The 16,694-nt window shown below is 41.9% G+C and overlaps 1 protein-coding gene across 1 annotated transcript in view; it reads left to right on the plus strand.

The window, feature by feature from the left end:
- gsg1l (gsg1-like) overlaps window positions 1-16,694 on the plus strand; it is a 152,992-nt gene that overhangs the window by 51,355 nt on the left and 84,943 nt on the right. The window lies entirely within an intron of this gene.

Below are 16,694 nucleotides of genomic sequence, written 5' to 3' on the forward strand. Positions count from 1 at the left end.
AGAACAATTATTAACTAAACACAATGATTCAGGGATAATAACCATTAATAGTGATGCCAAGAAGAAAAATTAGGATAAATGGCCTACTCTAAAGATATATCAGGGGACTATTAGCCACTTTTGTTTACTCTGCAAATTGTTGTACTCATGGGATCGGTAATAAATAACATTGATTTTGGTGCCCCGTTTGCATGCTTCTTAATTTTAAAAGCAATCTTCTAAATAAATCAACATTAAATCTTGTTAGGAAAGAAAACACCTCCTTTCTATACTTCAATCCTTCAAAGTCATGAGCAATCCCTTCAAATTTCCAGATGTTTGTCGCCGAATGCTTGACATTGTAAATTCTTAACCATGATTTGGGGCGAAAATGCTTCAAATTTTTTTTGTTTACTGTCACAAAATGCGTTTAAGACAATATTAATCACAACTATTGTCCTTATGCAAAACTTGATTCGCGCTTTGAAAATTTTATATTCGCTAAGAAACTTCAGGAGTGAAAGTCAACAAATGACCTTGAGTTAGCTGGTCCATTTTTACAGGGATTGTAAATGATGTGTGCTCTCATCATTAAAGTAGAGTGCAACTTCGACGATCAGCAATGAACATGATATAGTCTTGTTAAATATCTATTTTGGGTTTTACTATTGCTATCCTTGTGTCTTTTTATATGAATTATGAAAGCCAGAAAAAGGAACACTTTGATTAATGTGTTAATGATAGACAAAATTGAATGATAATTAATATCAAGCTCTTTTTAATAAGCCGTTTAATTTGCAACCGGCGTTGCACAGACACCAAATGCGGTATTCAGACCTCAACTTTAATCTGTGAGGTACAGTTTTATTTAATTGGTCTGATTGCAACAGAGAAAATCCTCTGCATCTTGTATTAAGTCTACACTAAGCTCTAGAGGAGGACATAAAAATGAAAGGATCTTTCTCAGAGGTTGGGTTTTGTCATCTTTTGGTTTGCTGTTCACGAGCTATCCCCCCAAGGTCCATGAAATTGGATAAAAAAATCTAGGAAAAGCAGTGTATTTGGAATTTTTTGAGAAGGGGGCTGGGGAGGGTTTCTGTCAGAGCTCCCAGCTGCTGTGTCATTACCCACTGGGACGAGAGTCGGAGAGCACAGAAGACGTTCCATGGTAGATGCATCAAAAAAGGCTGTCGTGGAAGTGAGGGAAGATTTCCACCATGTTGGGGCACATTCTCCTCCCTGTGCAATGGTCTAGCTTGATTATCTCCACTCCTGCGTTGAGAGACATCACAGTGAGCAGGATGAGTGATCAGATTGTGCTGTTCCAAACTGATCCAATTAAGGAGGCTGCGATCAGCTCACAGAAGAGGGAGCTGCAGTGAATGATTTTCCACATTACTGAGCAAAGAAGAATGAGCTGACTAATACAGTGGCCAAAACATTGCTGTCCGATGCTGACTGGCTAATTGAGAGAACAATGGAGGTTGAATGTCCAAGAAAAGACCATTTTTACATGACCTGTGACATTATTTTGTGGATGAATGATGTCAGGAACCCCTCAGCTAGGCGCAGGTGAACTATGGAAGATGGTTTTCCAACGTATATCACTTCTTCTGGACGTGACCACTAACACAGGCTATCTTGGATATTATTAATTTACATTTTTAAAAATGCACGAAAACAAATCTAATTTATGACCTCCTTTTATTTGGCACTTTTCAGTCTTTTATGGATATTCTGAAATGATTTGCAGGGGAAGGATTGTTTCTAGGAACTGTGGTGGTGGGAAATACTTGCAGCAAATTGGTTCCCTTGTACATGCTGTTTCCCTTCCAAGCTTTTGTCAAACTTCATCAATGGATTAACTCTCATCCAGAAAATTGGAACATCCAGCACTATGATTAATCCATCAATGCCAGACGACTCTTGCATTTGTGCGTGGTCAGTTGCTGAGCTCCGAGACATCGTTCACCTCGTCACCAAAGCAAAAGTGATACCTTGTACATAAGATCTGGAAGACCAACATCATCTACCAGACCACCCCTGATTCACCACTCTAACAAGAAAGTTTCACCATCAACCTCTGGAAAAGTAAACCTCTGTGGCGGTGTGAGCAGTGGAAGAAACACAGCCCCCATGTTGAGGGTCGTTAACGACTGTTTTTATTGAAATTCAGCACACTCCTTTAAGGGCAGCCTGAGCTCAGTCACCTGCTGAATTGTGACATCATAATTTCTGCCCAGGGTGCGCGGTGGAAGGGATGCTGGAGCCAGAGAGAAACCTCTGACGATGCCATCCGTTTCCCCATGGCTGCCCCACCACATGGTGATACAAGTGGCGCCGGTTCACCATGAGGATGTGCACAGCCACACCCATTCACCTATCTTGGGAGCTACCTATGAGCAGTGGGAGAAAACAATGGTTAAATTTGCCATCAATTTCAATGTACCTGCACAGCCTTTGATTGATCAAGGAGACGCGTATTTCAAGATAAAGATCTCAGAACTAAAGTTCACGATTGACTCAGTATCAACAATCCTAACTCTCTTGGAACCTGGACGCACAGAAGCAGTCCCCGCACTGAAAGTAACTCAACAAGGATTCATGAGTTTGCGGCAGTCTGAACACTCAGTGTCTCAGCTCCTTCTTAATTACTTCTGAGCATCAGTTTAAAAGTCTGAGTTTCAACACAAGATTTCTAAGACTGAATGTTGGGAATGACTTTCCAGAATTGTGCCTAAACTGTAATGGCTTGGGAATTTTACACACGCACATGCACTCACATTCCCGCATTGTTGGGTTTTATTTAAGTGATAATATTATTTATAAATATACCATTTTAAAAATAACACCGTCTTTGTGAATTTCTATTGTTGCTAGTCTGTGATGTAACAAAACAAAGTGTCTGTGCAATGCAGGAAAAATAAATATTCCATAATAAATAATGTCTGTTGCTTTGGAGTCTGTTGGTGGAGGGGTAGCGACTGTTTCTGAACCTGGTAGTGTGAGTCTTGTGGCACCTAGACCTCTTTGTTGATGGCAGCAGTGAGAACAGAGGGTGTTCTGGGTGGTGTGGAACCTTGATGATTTCTGCTGCTCTCTGATGACAGCGTTCCATGTAGATGTTCTTGATGGTGTACTGGGCTGGATCCACTGGCTTTTGCAGGGCTTTCCCCTCAGAGGTATTAGTGTCCCCATACTAGGCCATGATGCATCTGACCAGCACACATTTCTGCAGAAGTTTGCCAAGGTTTTCGAAGTCATAGAGATCCTCATCAAACTCTTGAAGGAATAGAGGCACTGGCATGCCTACTTCACAATGACATTAATATGTTAGGTTTGAGGAGAAGAATGTCCTCCAGGCAGCCCTATCTCAAGATGCACCAGAAAAGATAACTCAGAATAAGAGTGAGGGTTCAAATTTTCTAGAAACAATACTGCTTACCCATAATTGTCGAACCTCCCGACAAACACACATAATTTGAAACCCTATTGGCAAATTCCAAATGGTCCTCATTCTTCATGCTTTCCATTTTTGGGATATGAGCAGCCTGGGGCTTTTTTCTCTGGAGCATAGAAGATTGAGGGGGGATTTGATGGAGGTGTTCAAGATTTTAAAAGGGACAGAGAGAGTCAACGTGGATAGGCTTTTTCAATTAAGAGTGGGGGATATTCAAACCAGAGGCCATGGTTTTAGATTGCAAGGGGAAAATTATAAGGGGAACATGAGGGGAAATTTCTTCACGCAAAGGGTGGTTGGGATGTGGAATAAGCTTCCGGCAGAGGTGGTTGAAGCAAGGACATTATTTACATTTAAGGAAAGACTGGATAATTACATGGAGGGGAGAAGATTGGAGGGGTATGGACCAGGTGCTGGTCAGTGGTACTAGGAGGGTGGGGATTTGTTCCGGCATGGACTAGTAGGACCAAACTGGCCTGTTCTGTGCTGTATATGGTTATATGTTTGAACAGATATATATGCACGATTTTACAAGATGAATACAGCTTTAGGCACAAGTGCTAATTATCTGACAAAGGAATCGGGAAATGACTGTTCATTCTATTTGGCTAAATAACTGTTTCCATCTGATACAAAACAAAACAAAAATGCTGGAAATATTCAACAGGCCAGACAGCAGGTGTGGAGAGAAAAACAAAGTCAACCTTTTAAATCAATGACCTGTTTTCCGTCCAAACTGTTCAGTCGAAGTCATTAACTTGAAATGTCACCCTCATTTTTACTCTTCAAAGATTCTGCCTATCTCAGATCTTTCTGTTTTTGTTTCCTTCTGCAACTTTTTACTTGCCCTGGTAAATGTGTCTATCAAACACATTTCTCAATATGATCTCGGCATTCATTAGACTGAGTCTTTGATATCCAATACAATGATCACTGCCTTGTCATATATTTTGATGTCAATAAACTCATGGGCTTAGAGAGATCCTCATGCTAACATAATACATTGATTGACGAGTGTGCATAATACATTCCAGCCTTCTTTGGGGACTTGATTCTCTTGAGTGGATAATTTCATGGTGAAATAATCTTAAATCACTTGAGCTTTGCAATTTATTTTGTTTCCCAATGCTTTAATTAAGTTCTAATCTTGCTCAGCGGAAATCTTGAACTTCAATTGAGCACAGAACTTTATCCTGGCTGGCTTCCGCCCAAGAAAATCCAGCACAAGTTCAGGTCTTTCTGCAGGCATCCATATACATTAGTGGCACAAATAAAGGGGGATTACTGGCACAGTGAAATGTAACTAAAGATCTCTACCTATTGGCTGCCCAGCTTGTGATTTCTTAGAGAAGGTAGAATGGAGTTGCTGTCCATTCCTCGCTTGGTGCTGGACATGAATCAGTAATGCGGTGAAATCAGGTCCCATTTCTTTTTGTTCTATTTGTGCTAACCGAAAGACCAACCCAGTGGTTCCAGAGAAGGAAGCCATTTGTCCATTTACCATTGCTATTGAGAAGTACTCTTGCGGTTTTGTTCTCAAAAACTTGCATCGTCCTCTGCTTCAGAAGGTCATCTGTCTCTACCACTTGCTCAGACAACCAATCTACATTCTCCATGGGCCAAAAGATTCTATCTGTGGTATTGAAGGAGAGGTTGATGTGCCTGGATAGCCCACAAAGCTCTGTATTTTTGTACATTTAACAATAAACAACTGAATTGAATTCAATTCGGATTCCTTTACTATCTCTCTGTACTCCATTAGTTTGAACATTTAATAGATCAAATTTTTTCCTCGATGAGAAGAAATAATCATTTGAATTTGAGCTTTAAAGACTGACCAGTAAATATTTTTACTACATTGTGCTTTAGTTGAAAATAGCCCCAATGTTTTAATAGATCCTGACATCATCATAATAAGTTTTTATAGCTGAATTCTATTCCACAGTGGGATATAGTGACTGCAGAAAGTACTCTGACTGCGACCTAACCAGTGTTTCATCATTAGCTATTTTTATATTATTATTGACCTCTTAATCATTTGTTATTAACCTCAAATTTCTACTGGTCCCTTTTTATTGCTTTATTTACTCCCAGTGGATAATACGTTTGAAGCTTTACTCAGACCCTAAAATGCCTTTCTTTGAAGAGCGTATTGTTACGCTTCAATTTCTTCTCTAAAACAGGGCTGGAGCACATTGACAAATGACTGGCAGGTTTTAACCGGAGCTGCTGGCTGGCGGCCATTCTCACCTGAGGTGCTTTGTACTCCCACACCTGTGCAGACAATGTGTGAGTTCACTGTCTTGAGGTTTAATTCATCACTTTAAGGTCACTGTTTGCTCCATCACCTGATTTGCTCTCGAGTCCAATAGCAGTGCAAAAAGGCACGAGGATGAACTTTGTCCCCGGTTTTCGGCATGACACTAGCGAGGGACTGTATTGAGTCATTAGACCAGAAGACATAGAAGCAGGAATATGCCATTCAGACCCTTAACACTGCTGCACCATTTGATAAAGTCATGGCTGATATTGTTTTAATTTTAGTTCCATTTTCCTGCACATTGCATCTTTTGATTCCTTTCATATCCAGAAATCTATCAGTCTCTGCATTCATTTTAAGGGGGTGATTAACCCAGCAAGAAAAGGCAATAGCATGCTTTATTTTATTTGTAGTTCTTTAATGTTCTCAAATATTCATTAACAGTTTAATGCTTTTCAATTAAATATATTTTTGTATTTTAAAAACTATTTTATTGATCGTTTCAGTCTATTTTAGTGAATATTTTAATCAACATATATAAGATCAGAATAACTAAACCATGATAAGTAACCATAAGTTAACAAATATAAGCTGAAAATATTTTTAAAAAACTAAAAACTAAAAAATCCTTCCAGACCCTCCCACCCACACAAACCTAATCTAATCCCATAACTAAAATACATGGTGTCATAACTGCATAATAATTAATTCCGATTGCATCAGTTGACACTCAAGGAATCCAACTAGCATAAAATTGTTATTCATTCAGGGAAAACTTCACTGGACAGGAGAATTTTAAAAAATTAACTGCATAATTCTAGCCTACGGGCTCCAAATTTGCAGGAATAAAGAATATTTATCCCTCAAATTGTAACTAATTTTTTCTAAAGGAATACAACTTTGAATCTCACCATGCCATCGATCTAATGAAACATCGGATTTCCATGTGACAGCGATATATTTCCTTGCTTTTACTAAACCTAACAACAAATTTTAATTGAGAATCTGACCACAATAATTTAGGAGTAACAGTTTCAAAATTTCCTAACAATAATAATGGAAAAATCACTCCAGTGATTCGTTGCAAAAATTTACTGACAGAGACCCCATTTCAGTCTCATAGAATAACTTTAAAATGCCTTTTTACAATGGGTAAAACAGTTCAAAAGCCTTCAACAGTTGGATGCCTGTGAGACCCTGTCAGGATGTAATAGTGACAGAGGATCCAAGAGCATCACCTGAAGCTGATTCACTGCCCGGAGGCCTGTCCTCCTTGCTGGAACCGTGTTGGGTGCAGGTAAATGGTGGCATGTCCCACCTACTGCACTCCAGGAAAAGTCCAAGGGGCTGCGCGTGAATGAGTCCTGGGATGTGACCCAGATCCAGAATGATCTGTCTCAGTATTATGGGTGTACTCGCACTGACCTGTATCATTGATCTGTCTATCTTTACCTCATATGGATACTACGTAATCTGCTGAGTCCCTCCAGCATTATTTTTTTGTGTATTTCCTACAATCGCAATGTCTGCAGACTTTCTTGCTTCACCCACCCAGAGTTTGGCTTTGTGGTGTTCTCCTGAAGTCAATCTGCTGAGGAGTTGTTTGGTTCCAAATGAAATAACCTTCAAAGGAGAGCAGCATGAAGTGGTTGACAGTGACCAAGAGCCCAGAGAGTTGTAGCGTTGTACAGCACAGAAACAAGTCCTTCAGCTCAACTTGCTCTTATCCACATTACACCCATCCTCTGTCCTCAAGTGTGACCTTTAACTTCCAGTTCCCAAAACATTGTGGACTACCTATGTGGTTCCATCAAGGCTTGACTTTACGCTTTCCAAGCTATTAGAATTCAGCTTCAAATCCAATGTGTTCAAAATATAAATATACAAGAACTTAACTAGAAGCAATTGAAATAACTAAAGGCATTACTCCTTTCTCTCTCATCCTGTAAGATCCTGGATGACCTTTCACCTCACATCACTTGCCTGCACTAACCCGATATCTTCATGTCTAAAAATCTGTCATACATCGAACAACTGAACCTCCATAGCTTCTTAGTGAGAGCATTTGTTAGATTTGCCCTCTGGATGAAGAAATTTCTCCACAGTCCTTAATAAAAAAAAATTAGTCCTCTTATTATGAACTATCCTTCAAGATTCCCCTGTCTCAATTCTCCTTCTAACTCTGTCCAAACCGGTTTTTTTAAAAAAAAGCTTCTCCTTTTAAACTCGAGAAAGCACGGTTCCCATCTGCATTATTGTTTTTCAAAGGACAAAACCTCTATCCAAGCAATGAATTTGATAAATCTTTATTGCATTCCCTTTATTATTATGTAAGGAGACCAGACCTCCACAGAATATTCCAGATACAATCTCAGCAGGACCTGTGTAATTGCAATAAGATATCCCTATTCTCATACTCAAATCCTCTTGTAATAAAAGCCTGCGTTGTCTGCCTTCCTAGTTATTTGTCATCCTTGTGTACAACAGTGATTCATGTACAAGGACACCCAATAATCTCTCACAATTTTAATATACTCCTTCCAAATGGATGACCTTGCATTTTTCTTCATTATAGCCGGGCTACACTGGAATGCAGCTAGTGGAGCTGCTGGCTCATGGCTCCAGTGATCCAGGTCCAATTCTGACACCAGGTACCATCTGTGTGGACTTTGCACTTTCTCCCCATGGCAGCATGAGCTTCCCCTGGGCAATCCCGTTTCTTCTCACACCCCAATGATGTGGTGGTAGGTTAATTGGTTGCATTAAATTATGAGGGTAATTGGCAGGAGAATTAGGGGGAGTTGATGGGTATGTGTGAGAGGCCAGGTTACAGGGAAATATCTTGAACTGATAGGAATGCTCTAGGAACCAGCATAGACTTGATGGGAGAAATGGCCTATATTTCAAGAAATATTCCATTTGCCATATTTACTCATTTACTTCAGCAATCTATTCTTGATTTTTGCTTGTGAAACAATACTCAATCCAAAATATACAACTCCCTTCGTAGCTCCTTGTGGAACATCTTTGGAAAATCCAAATGCACCGAAGTGATCTCTGAAATGATATTTGAGGCTTGAGATGGTGGAAAGGCAGGTGTTAGATTCCCGATACTTGCACTGGAAGATCCAGGGGTGATGGAGGTGTGAACATAGTGATGCAGAGAACAACACATTTGGAATGCTGGAAGGTTTGGAGAAGCCCAGGATGGCATCTCACCTTTGATGGCAGATCTGTCACTTGTGCAGAAGAGGTATCTTCCATTTTTCTGGCAGAAAAAGGAAAGGCCAGGAATGGAAGTGAGGGAAATGAGATGCACATGATCAAGGACCTGCATTAAAAGGTAGCCTTCAAATGATGACATTAGAAAGCAAAAGAGATGCCAATGTGGAATCATTGGAACTCGTCCAACAGAGATGAGGGAATCATGGAGCATAGAACAGAATCCCAACTGATAACTGGGTAGAAACGTGATATGAAAATAGCTGTGGGTAACTGGAAGACGTTGAATAACCAATGTCCCCAAAACCTGAACAGGGCATATACAGTATGTATTTTCCCATTTCCCGACGAGGTTTGAGTAGCAACAGATTTTACTTGGAGGAAATGCGAGGAGTCAAAGGAAAGGTTGGTCAATGGAACAACTTCAGAAAAGTGGAGGACAATGGGACATAGAAGGGAACTGGCTTGGCATCCATATATGGAAGAAGCAGAGAGGCTGAGGCTAGTCTGATTGGAACTACCAATGAACTGGATCTCCATGGTAGAAAAAGATGATTAGGAACAAGAAACCTGAAACAGTCAAAGTGCCAAGAGAAATTACGAGGATGTAGGTAGGAAGAGACGGGACACAGGATGAAAAAGCAACAAGACTCATTCATCACCATCTATTTATATACCATAAGCAGATCGGTTGCAATTTTCACCACCTTTTCTCATCTGGCACTGTTTGTGTCATTCACTTTTACTTGATCTTCACCCTGTCACAGCCATCACTGTTATTCTTTCTGCTTATCCCCTTTCTCTGGAAGTGAAAAAATCTTTTCAAACCAGAAAAGTCTGCAAGACTGCTGTGCTCTGGTGATTACAGAAATTTGGCTGCAGGACACCACCCAGACTCAGCGATCCAGCTAGATGACCTTATTTCCCTCAGGGCAGACAGAGATACTGTTGCTTCTGGCAAGACTCGAGGAAGGGGTCTGTGATTTACATCATTGAGAATTGGTGCACGTGTCCCTGTGGTAAAGATAAGAGTACCTGATAGGGAGAGGCAGACTCTTTTGCCTGTCCAGGGAATCCACGGCCATGCTGATTACTGCAGTTTACATTCTGCCTTCAGTAAATGAGGGTAAAGCAATCAAAGAGCTTGACGGAGCCATCTGCAAAGCCCAGTGTGACAGTGCCATGGTTGTATTAGCTGGCGACTCTGACCACACTAACCTGAAAATTGTTCTATCACAGTTTCAACAGCATGTCAACTTTGCCAACAGGGGAGATAACACCCTGGATTTGGGTATACTAAAGTCCCTGATGTGTACAAGGCTGCCCCTCAACCCCACCTTAGATACTCAGATCATATATCAGTCCTGCTAACCCCAGTATAAAGACCCAGTTTGTAGGGAGATCAGGATGAGGTAGGTGGTGGTGGTGGGGGGGTGAGTTGTGGAGGGTATGGGGTAGGGCATGGCAGCACTACAGGACAGAGTGGAGGGACAAGACTAAAGCTTTGTCAATGGAACAGTTTCAGGGAGGCAGCCACCTACAATGGTCATGTTAACATCAAGGAGTACACAAGCTCAGTGACTGGCTACATCAAAAAGTGCATTGAGGATGTCAGCTTGTCAAATGCTTCAGAGCAAACCAGAAACCACGGTTGGATGCAGAGGATTGCACACTTCTTAGAGCTTGTCATGATGCCTTCAGGTCAGGAGACAAAATGCTACAGGGCTGAAATCTCCCCTGCCATCCAGAAGGAAAAACGGGGGTATGCATAGAAGATCCAATCAATAGCTGTGCGACACCGGCGTCTCAAGGCGCAAATGGCAATGGATCAAAACTATAACAGACCACAAGACAACCTTGTGAGTCAAAGACAATGATACCTTCCTTCCGAACAGACTGAACATTTTCTATGCACAGTTCAATGAAAAGAACAGGCTGATGCTGAAGAAAGCCTCATGTTCCCCGGATGAATAGTAGTGGCTAAGGTGAGGGACAAGACAATATGCCTAATTGGCTACTGAAGTACTAGACAGACCAGTTGTCGGAGGTCCTTATGGACATCTTCAACACGTCACTGCAGCAGTCCATCATCCCTGTGGGTTTCAAGATAGCCGTCATCATCCCAGAGCCAAAAAGGCAACCGTAACAGGCGTCAATGACTACTGCCCCATGGCACATTATAAAATGCTTTGAGCATCTGGTCATGGAACGCATCAAAGTGCACGCCCCAGAGACATTTCAATTCACATACAGATGAAACTGTTCCACTGACAAAGCTTTAGCCTTGTCCCTCCACTCCGTTCTGACTCACATGGAGAACAGCTATGAAGCTGTCATCAACTTCAGCTTGGCGTTTAATATAATCATTCCCTAGAGGCTGGTGGAGAAGCTGGCCTCACTGGGACTCAACGCCCCTCTCAGTAACTGGATTCTGGAATTTCTAATGGAAAGAGCACAGTCTGTCTGGGTTGGTAGCAGAACGTCAGGCTGAACACTGGAACACCTCAGGGCTGTATGCTCAGCCCTCTCCTGTTCATGCTACTGATCCCACGACTGGAGCGCTAGATCTATCTCCAACAGAATCATTGTTTGTAAATGACACAACAGTAGTTGAGCCTCATCAGCAACAACGATGAGTCGCACTACAGACAAGAGGTGGAAAATCTCTTGAAATGATGCATGAATAACAACTTGAGTTTTAATGTGGACAAGGCAAAGGAGATGATTGTGGACTTCAAGAGGACCAGGGATGACCAGTCTCCACTACACATTATTAATAGCTCAGTGGTGGAGAGAGTAGAGAGCACTGGAGTTCACTGAAGATATGACCTATCCTGGACACGCAGGAAGGTGCAACAACCAGTGCACAACCTGAGAAGACTGAGGCAGGCATAGCTGCTGGCCACTATCCTGTCAGCATGCTGCAGGAGCTATATCGAGAGCATCCTGACCGACTGCACTGCACTGTTGCTTTGGAGAAGTGGATCGGAGGCCAATCCACAGGACCATAAGAGCGGCAGAGAGGATCACTGGGGTCTCTCTCCCCTCCAGTGATGCGATTTACAGGGAAGAGGGCTTGAAAGTTCATTGTCAATCCCTATCACCTCAGACACATCAGCTTCCAGCTACTCTTGTCAGTGGAGGATTAGAGCCAGAGGCAACAGGCTGAGAAATAGGTTCTTCCCACGGGCAGTGGGACTGCAGTGTTGACTGATGAATGACTGATGAACTGCTCATATACACCTTCTGATGCTCTACCATTTATTTAACAATATTTATTTATTTTTATATATGTATATAATACTGCATATGTATCATTTGTCTATATGTGTGTTATATCTGGTTGTATGTCTGCATGTTTTTGCACTGAGGACCAAAGAATGCTGTTCCATTGGGTTGTACTTGTACAATCAGATGATAATAAATTTGAACGATTTCTAACTTCTAATATATGAACGGTTTCTCTCTCCATGGATGCTGCCACTCCTGCTATTTCAGTGGTGTCTTTTGCTTTCGCTCCACCTTTAACCTTCACTGTTCTATGTAAGGTTTCCTCTTTAACCTTGCCTGTCACATGGTCAAGAAGTGCCATGAATTTGGGATTAAGATGCCCCAGTGCACAACTCAATACAGGTAGTGGTAACTAGAAAGATAACAGAACGGGATTGATTGCTGAGATGGCATATAGGACACTGGTGAAACTGGAATACTATATACAGTATGGTGTCCACATACTGTATATGGAAGGATGTTGAAAACAGTTCAGGGCATGTTTAATATTCTGAAAGGCTTGTGAAAAATGGTTGAATAGAGTAGGCTTACATCTGTTGGAGTTTGGGAGGGGGACTTGAATGGAAAAGGTTGAAGGATTTTGACAGATGTGGATAGGATGATCCCTCTTGTGGGAGAATTTAGAACCAAGGTCATATAAAGTTCACCCATTAATACACATATTTTACTCCAAATTTCTCTTCCACAAAAGCAGAGGAAGGTGGATCCTTGATAGACAACAGAGTGAAAGGTCAACAAGGACGGGCAGCAATGCGAATTTGAGGTTGCAATCAGACCAGCCATGATCTTATCAACTGGTGGATGAGGCTTGAGGGATAGAGTGACCTTGTCCAGCTCCTAATGTCTCTGTGTGCTCATAACCAAACAGGCAGGCTATGATTTCATATGGGTGAAGGAGCTGAGAAAGATAGGCTTAACCCATGCCACTCTTGTATTCACATTTTTCTTTTTACCTCCAATAATCTGATTCTCTGCTGCTTTTTTTTAATCTCTCTTGTGCGCTCCATCAAGTAGATTTATAATTCTGATCCTTTTGAAGTGTTTGTAATGGTATGGCTTTGTTATCATGATCGAAGCTTCCATCTGGCTTTAAAGCAACATATCACTCAGAAATATTTGGTAAAAACTCTGTGTGGAATTAATGCTATCTGTGAGATAGAATAAATGTCACCATGTAACCATTGATATAAATGATAGCTTTGATAAAACAGCTCAATAGGTGTTAGTTCATTTCATTGAAGCATTTTCCTTTCAACTTCTTCAGAATTTTACCTGCTATAATACTTACCTCAGATTCTTAAATTATCTGGTCAATATTTCAAGCTATTTTTGTGTCATAGTTTCCCTAATTAGTGATCAAATGTGAACTGCAGGGTTAAAAAGAAAATTTGCATTTCCATGCTGTCTTTCATAATACCATTCAATGTCTTCCAAAGTTATTTGCAGTCTTTGAAGGATATTTGATGCGCTGCGGATGATATTCCAGCCAATTTGTTGATATCGAGCTCTGGCAACCTACATACCTGTGGTAATAATTCTCCCTGTTCTGTTCTGTCTGTCCATCATGCTCCCTGTGAGAGTCGTCTTATTTTCTACCTCTATTTTCTACCCCATCAACCCTTTCGGATCCCAGTTTGTCCTTGTTGGTTAGATACTTGCCGCTCTCTATTTACATCACCTCCCTGCAAAGGCACCCCAAAATTTTTACAGTCTATTCAGATCTTTACCATTCAGGGTTAAGGCATGAGTAGCATAATGGTTAGTGCAATGCCTTTATAGTGCCAGTGATCAGGACCTGACTTGTGTTCGAATCCCACGCTGTCTGTAAGGAGTATGTATGTTCTCCCCGTGTCTGCATGGGTTTTCTTTGGGGCCTCCGATTTCCTCCCACCCTACTGGGGTGTAGACTAATGGGGTGTAAATTGGGCGGCACAGGCTCATAAGGCCAATGTTGTATGTCTAAATTTTTTTAAAATCCTTCACGCAGTAACAATCCTCCAATCAGTTTGCACCCTTCTTAGTGTATAGAAGCAGCAGTGGTAGGGATTACTAACGCGATGAGGTAACAGTGATCTGTCTTTCTCCGCTTCTCTGCACCCTTTAACTTAGTGACAACATCTTCTTCCATTGCCGACCACAATCATCCAGATGGAAGGAAATGCAGTTGGCTCCTTCTGATCTTCTCTTTGTATTCAGGAAGTCACTAGCAATGCCTTCCTCTATTGTGCTCCACTGTTACCTCTGCCATCCCCAATAGATCCATCTTGGCCCCTCCACTCTTTCCCCTCTTGCCAATGTGTCAGTTTCCAAGAGAACTCTGAGTGTACCTAGCTCTGACCAGCACTTCCCTTGACCCTTCCACAATGTTAAAATTACAGATCATTCAACACTGGATTAATTAGATTTCCACCAACAATTAGCGTAGCGATGAGTACATTGCTATTTCGAATCTGGCACTGTCATAAGGAGTTTATATGTTCTCTTTGTGTCTGCTTGGATTTCCTCCAGGTGCTCCAGTTTCCTTTCACCCTTCAAAAATGTACAGGGATTGTAGGTTAATTGGTGTATTTGAGAGGGGTCACGGGCTCATGGGCTGAAGGGGCGTGTTACCATGGGGTATGTCTAAAAAAAATAAGCTCTGAGAAGATCAAAGTTTTTACCTTCAGTAATGGACATGAATTCTTTCTTTCAGCACTTTCCCCAGGGCAATATGGTTAGAGTTACGGTTTGCCAGTGAGCCTGGTTCGAATCCGGCTCTGTCTGTAAGGAGTTTGTACATTCTCCCCATGTCTGTTCAGGTTTTGTCCGGGTGCTCTGGTTTTCTCCCTGAAGTGCTAGTTGATGAAGTAGACAAAGACGATGTGGTCAAACAATAATCATGGCTTTTATTAGCAGAAACTCACGGTACAATAATGAAAGACAATAGGTGCATATACAGTTATACCCAAGGGGAGTGTCCTTAACAGTAGAGATTATGCACAGCCAATGTTAGTACAGCAAGGCTCGCCAGAGGGGAGACAGGCAGCTTGGCAGACATTCACCACAGTCTTCCACCCGGCAGAAGAAGGGTTAAAATCAAAAGGACAGCTGCTAGGAAAGACTGAAGCAAGTGATACATGGATACCATGTTTGGCCTTGAGATACTCTAACAGCCAAAATACGCCAGTATCTAGCAAGCAATTGAAATATAATGAGATGTTTTATGAATATGTCAGCCTATCAGGTTGTTTATGAATTGTTAGGACGTATGAGTTACGGGGTACGTTTCCCTATCTGGAATATTGGACAAAGATCAGATGTTTCCTTACTGAAGGAAATATACATTTTTGTTGTTGGAAGGTAACGGCCCTTTAAAATCTAAGCTAATCCTCTCAAAAGGTCGGGTGGCCTTGATGAGAGTGGCCTCTGGAGCTTTGAAGTATTGCGGTTTGCATTCTGCGCAAACAGGACAGCTTTTAGTCAGTTTCCTGACTTCTTCCATTCCTGCAGGACGCATTTTCTTGGTGCTTCTCTTCTTCTTATCAGTGGGAGTACTTTTCACCTTACACGCTTTAGCAAAGTGGCTGAGTTCCCACAATAGCTACAGGTAGAAAATTGAGCCAGGCACTTCTGTCTGGGGTGCCAGCCATTATCAAAGAAGTAGCATTTTTCAGGAATTCGCCTTTTTCTTTCCTTAGGGGTTCCAACACTCCTGGATGTTTTCTTTTTGGTTTCTAGCATTTCAGTGGAACACATGGCACTTCTCAGTGTTTTGGCTAGAGTGACTGCCCGGTCTTAGGTTAAGGGCTCCATCTCCAGTAGCCTCTGTCGGATATAACTGGAGTCAATCCCGTTGACTAAAGCATCCAGCTTCAAGGCATTGTGGTGTTGTTGCATATTGACTGCCCTGACATCACATTCATTTCCCAGTGAGTCGAGAGCCAGTGCATAGGCAACATCACTTTCCCCGGGTTTCTGGCGTCTAGTCAGCAACTGGTGTCGAGCAAGCACCACATTCCGTGGTGCTACATAGTAAGCAGTCAGACGTTCCCGGGCTATAGCTAGAGTGGTAGCTCCTTGCATTACGGCGAAAGGGACCTCACCCAGCAGAGAGTTCATGTGGCCCCACTGTATCGCCTCATCGACCACCTTGTTTCGAGCCATGTAGTATTCGAAACAAGCAATCCAGTGGTTGAAAATTTCTCTGGCCCTCGGGGCAGACTGGTCAATTATCAGCCACTCTGTCCTGAGGGCTGCATCCATTTCTGCTAATAAAATTGAAGTGCCAGTTGATGAAGTAGACAAAGACGATGTGGTCGAACAATAATCATGGCTTTTATTAGCAGAAACTCACGGTACAATAATGAAAGACAATAGGTGCATATACAGTTATACCCAAGGGGAGTGTCCTTAACAGTAGAGATTATGCACAGCCAATGTTAGTCCAGCAAGGCTCGCCAGAGGGGAGACAGGCAGCTTGGCAGACATTCACCACACTCCCAC

Source organism: Narcine bancroftii, chromosome 12 (genome assembly GCF_036971445.1).
Source record: "Narcine bancroftii isolate sNarBan1 chromosome 12, sNarBan1.hap1, whole genome shotgun sequence".
Lineage (NCBI taxonomy): Eukaryota > Metazoa > Chordata > Chondrichthyes > Torpediniformes > Narcinidae > Narcine > Narcine bancroftii.